This window comes from Lonchura striata, chromosome 12, assembly GCF_050655825.1.
Source record: "Lonchura striata isolate lonStrDom1 chromosome 12, ASM5065582v1, whole genome shotgun sequence".
Classification (NCBI taxonomy): Eukaryota; Metazoa; Chordata; class Aves; order Passeriformes; family Estrildidae; genus Lonchura; species Lonchura striata.
Window position 1 is genome coordinate 22,802,085 of NC_140714.1, and position 6,176 is coordinate 22,808,260.

The 6,176-nt window shown below is 48.9% G+C and overlaps 1 pseudogene; it reads left to right on the forward strand.

Moving 5' to 3' along the window:
- The first annotated feature begins 262 nt into the window (after positions 1 to 262).
- On the forward strand, positions 263 to 1,893 carry LOC146766326 (uncharacterized; annotated as a pseudogene).
- Positions 1,894 to 6,176: the final 4,283 nt, after the last annotated feature.

The following is a 6,176-nucleotide window of genomic DNA, read 5'->3' on the forward strand; positions in this document are numbered from 1 at the left end:
GAGGGCCTCAGGACAGGCATCATCACCAAGGTTGCCAGGCAAAATGCCAACGAGGCATGCAGGCAAGCCATCCTGAGTCTCCCCCTCGACCCAGAGCCTACACTACAAAGCATGCTGGATGTCTGCTCCCGCAAGGTGACCATCCCACCCAGAGACTTGCAGGGGACTCCCCGAGCACCATCTAGGAGAGTCTCCTTTGCTGAAGCCGCCACCCCATCAGCTACTCCTGCTCCCAAACGCTGCTTTCCAAGGCCACCTCCAAGAGGATTTAATTCAGATAGACCCTGCAATCTTTGTAATAAAAGAGGCCATTGGGCTCCACAATGCCCTTTGAGGGACGAGTTTTTAAAATTCCGACAGCAGCAGCAAGGGTGAGGTGCCCCCAACCCAGGGGGGAACCAAAAATACTAATGGACCAGCGCAGTCTCTTCCTGCGCACAGAAATAAATATGGTGGGACAATCAACATCCGAAGAGGGGAGGGACAAAGACATCACCACCAGAAACAACACCCTATCGGATTTGACTACGGCTGACAAACCAACCTATATGGGGGAGGATGTGAACTTCATTTCAAAAGCCTGGCTTGGCCAGGATCCCGACCACCCCAGGCCCATTCTTAATACACAATCCAATTTCTCTCCCTATAGGTTGGCTCTGACCAAACCTTTACATCTGAAGGATACTGATTGGCACTTTATTACTGTTGACACCAAGGACCCCGGAACCTGGAGGAACCTCCACAGTAAGTGTATCGTTCTTGGGGACACAAAATTCATGCCACTCAACATCACCATTGCACCAAGTCTGACATCTGCACATCCTAAACACTTGGTTTTGTGGCTGCACTGTGCTCACCCACCAGTCTTCCTCCCCAAGGGCCAAATCATCGCCCAAGCCATTCCTGTATCTGGGCCTCATGTTTTCCCCAAAGATATATGGAAGCAGACACCCGACAAAATCTACCAGGTGTGTCAGGCCCAGGCACTGGGGTAGGAAAGACCTAAAATTTCATGCTACATGTGGAAAGGCGGGGAGCACAAATACCTCAATGGACTTCTCGACACAGGGGCAGACGTGACGGTCATCGCCTCGCAGGACTGGCCGTCACGATGGGAATTGCAGGATGTGGCAGGACAGATTCAGGGTGTAGGGGGTTCACAATTGGCCAAACAATCAAAGAACATTGTAAAATTTGAGGGGCCAAACGGACAATCGGCTTATTTACGTCCATTTGTATTAAACTATATGGAACCCTTGTGGGGGAGGGACCTAATGGCCCAATGGGGGGTCACAATTGACATACCGATCCCCCAGGTTTTTTGGGTAGAGGCCACTGAGGAGTGTCCTACTCAGAAGTTTAATTGGCTTACGGATACATCAATCTGGGTAGAGCAGTGGCCACTCAATAAACAAAAACTAAAAGCGCTCCGGGAGCTCGTGGATGAGCAGCTCGCTCAGGGGAACATCCAGGAAACAACATCTCCCTGGAATTCCCCCGTCTTTGTTCTCAAAAAACCTGGCAAAGACGAGTGGCGCCTCCTCCACGACCTTTGTGCAATAAATAAAGTCATTAAAGACATTGGCCCTCTCCAACCAGGGATGCCGTCCCCCATGATGTTACCTGAAAATTGGGAAGTGGCAGTCATTGATATAAAAAATTGTTTTTTCCAAATTCCTCTACATCCTGACGATGCGCCACGTTTTGCCTTCTCGGTTCCTTCCACCAACTGAGATGCCCCAATGGAGAGGTATCATTGGAGAGTTCTACCCCAAGGCATGAAAAATAGCCCTATTATCTGCCAGTGGTACGTCTCTTCATTGCTGTCCCCTGTGTGTGCGGCCACCGAGGGTGTGATAATACAACATTACATGGATGACATACTCATTTGTGCCCCCAACAGCGATTTACTTATATACGTGCTTAACCTGATAACCGATGTGTTGGTTGCTGTGGGGTTTGACCTGCGATCAGATAAAATTCAACAGATGCCACCTTGGAGGTGCCTTGGTTTGGAAATAAAAAAGCAGACCATTGTTCCACAAAAATTGGCAATCAAAAATAACATTCGGACCCTAGCTGACGTTCAGCAGCTGTGTGGATCCTTGAATGGGTGATACCCTGGTTAGGTATCACCAACGAAGACCTTGCCGCCCTTTTTGATTTATTGAAAGGGGGGGAAGAGCCTAGTTCTCCCAGGGAACTCACCCCAGAGGCCAAGGCTGTGTTAGAGAGAGTTCAGGAGACAATATCTGCCAGGCAGGCCCACCGGTATGATCCGGGTCTGCCCTTCAAATTCATCATATTGAGCAGACTACCAGACCTCCATGGTGTTATCTTTCAGTGGACAGACACCCTAGGGAAGGGCAAAAACCAGGACGAAAGGGACCCACTCTCCATCATTGAGTGGGTTTTCCTAAGTCACCACCGGTCCAAGAGAATGACACGACCACAAGAGCTGGTGGCAGATCTAATCCGCAAGGCTAGAGCGCAGATTCGGGAGTTGGCGGGATGTGACTTTGAATGCATTCACATTCCCATTAAATTGGAATCGAGCCAATTCAAAAAGGCTATGTTGGAACACCTGTTACAGGAAAATGAATCGTTACAATTTGCTCTAGATAGCTACATGGGCAAAATTTCAGTTTTGAGACCAGTCCACAAAATTTTTCATTCAGAGATTCAATTCACACTATCAACAAAGCGAATTCAGAGCAAGAAACCCTTGAAAGCCCTAACAGTTTTTACTGACACGTCTGGAGGGTCCCACAAGTCTGTGGTGACTTGGAAAGATCCTCAAACTCAGCAGTGGGAGGCAGATGTTGTTGAGGTGGAAGGATCCCCTCAGGTAGCTGAGTTGGCCACCGTTGTTAGAGCTTTCGAGAGGTTCTCTGAACGCTTTAATTTGGTCACCGATTTGGCTTATGTAGCAGGTGTAGTGTCTAGAGCACAGGATGCAATCCTGCAAGGTGTTTCCAATGATGCCTTGAATAGGTTGCTCTCAAAATTAATTAAGTTAATCTCCCACCGAGAGAACCGTTCTATGTGATGCACATCAGGTCACACACTGACCTGCTGGGGTTCTTGGCTGAGGGCAATAGGCGTGCCGATTCCCTCGCTGCCGCCCCCGTGCAAATGGCGCCGCTCCCTGATAAATTCCAACAGGCTAAAATAAGCCACCAGCTCTACCATCAAAATGCGCCCGGTCTGGTAAGACAGTTCCACTTCACCCGAGACCAGGCTTGAGCCATTGTGGCCACATGCCCGTCCTGTAAGTCGCTCCCCCTACCATCGGTGAGCGCAGGGGCCAACCCTAGGGGTCTGAAGTCCTGTGAGGTGTGGCAGATCCATTCCTTTGGGAGGATGAAGGACGCCCATGTCTCCATTGACACCTTCTCTGGGGCAGTTTTCGCCTCTGCCCACACAGGGGAGAAAGCCTCGGATATCGAGAAACATCTGATACAGGCTTTCTCTTTGCTGGGCATCTCCAAATTAATCAGAACAGATAATGTCCCAGGTTACACCTCCAAGGAGTTTGCCAGCTTCCTACAGCAATGGGGAATAGAACACAAGACTGGCATTGCCTATTCCCCATCAGGCCAGGCCATGGTGGAGAGGACTCACCAGAGTCTTAAACGAATGTTAAAAAAACCAACAGCCGGTAATGAAGGTAGAGTCCCCCCAGGTTCAATTAGTGCGGGCCCTCTTTACCATTAACTTTCTTAACTGCTCCTTTGAATGTTTAAATCCACCAATCACTCGGCACTTTAACAACTACAAGCAGGGCAAGGTCAGAAAAAAGCTGCCGGTCCTCATTAAAGATCCTGAGATCTGACGGCAGGAGGGGCCCTATGATTTAGTCACCTGGGGACGGGGATATGCTTGTGTACCCACACCCTCAGGCCTGAGATGGATCCCCTCCAAATTTGTCAGGCCGTATGTCCCCAAAGCCCAAGCCAAATCAGAGAGTCCTCAGGTGGGACATGCTGCCTTCAGAAGGCAGAGAAAATCTTCCCTTTTTGGGTCTACCTCTTCCCTTTCCAGCTCCCTTGGCTCTTTGTTCCCTTTTGAGCTAGACCTCCCCTACCCTGATTATTAATGTATCTTTAAGTTATTTTTCAGATTTTGTCCCAATTTAGATCCAACCCAGGATGTCACCCACACTGAACCTCATCCTTCTCACCATCACGATCAACATAAGACCGCAACAGGCATGGATTATTCCTCAGCCTCAGGCTAACGTGTGGACTACGTTGGCCAAATGCTGTATGAATATAAGTTCTAAGGCTGAGGACATCCATGCCACCATAGATAAAATGGGAAATATGAGAACACATCTAAAGAAAGAATCATCAGACTGGCTGGGGTCTCTTTTCGAAGGATGAGGACTCTGGTTGGATGGTTCGAACTGGACTTTTATTTTCATTGGCCCTTGTTGTATTTGTCATTGGCTTTAGTATTATAAAAGTTATTTTTACTTCTCCCTTCCCTTTCCATTTAAACAAAAATGGTGGAGATGTGGAGTAGCGTTTTTATATGTTTTATTACATTTTTATTCTGTCATGGTTTGTTCCATTGTACCCCTATACTTTATTGGTTTCTCCCTGAGTTTTCCCGCCTTCCCTCATGTGTCAGTCTCCCTAATAAATGCCAAGTCAGTCCCCTGTCCCCTCCCAGGTGCCTTGTCTGTCACTTGGTGCCCCTTCCCCTACCTCTAGAAACTTCCATCCAGGGCACCGAGTGATTGGATGAGGGCCTGGGACCCCTACCCTGTCTACCCCTCACTGGATCCCCCACATGTCAATCCCCACAAGAGTCACTTCTGTATGTTAACCCATTGGCTGTTCGGTCCCCCTCCCTCTCCCTATGTAACATGTTGCCAGCACCCCTCAGTTGCTTTTGTTGGCTGGCCCCCTCCGATGCTGTTGGATCCCCAGGATCTCAATAAACATCAGATTTTGCCCCCAACCAGTGCCTCTCCTCATTTCCTTGCCATTGGAGTCAGCAGCGATCTCAGGACCCACAAAGCAGTCTCCAAAGCCCAGCCGGGTACAGCGGAGGGTGCTTCCACTCGCCCTACTCGCCCCGCAGGAGAGCTAGCTGGGGCTGAGGACAGTGGTCTGGGGCACGGCAATTTGGCACCCCCTCGAGTTTAACCCCAGTGCACACCTCATGAGGGATCCCTGCACAGCAGAGCAGAGACTATCGATACTCCTTTGTGCCTCATGAGGGATCCCTGCACCCCTCAGCAAAGACCCCAAAATAGCCCTGTGTGCCTCACAAAGAATCCGTACACACTTATATGTATGATTATAATTGGCGGCAGTGAAATATTGTTGTATTGAATCAAGGCAAATATGATTTGGCGTGTATAATATTTAATTATTACAAAATACACATTCCAGCACTCTGAGCTGCTCCTGCCACGTATTCGGTTACGCCAGAGCTTTTTTTTGGACAATGCCTGATTTACAATTTAATACATGTGGCTAGTCTGGAGATGGGCTGTCCCAAAAGGCAATACTGGAACACCTAGGAGCTGATCATCCTGGTAGTGACCCAAGATTGGGATCGCTGGAGTGCTCCGGGCTGATACGTCTGAATGCCACGGTTGCCATAAACTCATCAGGAAAAATTGTCCACACCTGCACCTGGATTGTTCAACCCTGGCTCAGAGAAAAGAACTTTATGAATATGTGGGACTCTGAATAGAAAGAAAAGGCTGAAAGAAATGGCTGAAATCCTGGCCTTGGGCAGAAAATTTCCTATAAGAACTTCAGGGTCCAGGAGGGTGGTGTGTGTGTCCAAGGTAACCTCTGCCAAGAGGCTCCTTCCTGTCACACACCCAGTGCCAAACCCAGGCTCGGCGCTGTCCTTTTCCTTGTGGCTGTCTCAGAGAGAATTCGATCCTAAATATATTTTCTATTATTTCATTTTTAATTTGGCTGGACTAATTTTCATTTATAACAAACTTGGTGGCCAAGTTGTGATCTGGTTTTGGGGTATCCAAGGGGGTTCCCTGTCCTCGATCTGGGTGGCGCCATGCTGATTTCAGTGGCTGGATGGGACTGAGGACCTCCATGGAACCAACCAGACTCTGAACACAAAAGCCAGAAAGCTAAAACAGGGAGAGGGTAAAAACGGGCCCAGTGCTCTTGGAGCAGCAGCTGCATTTC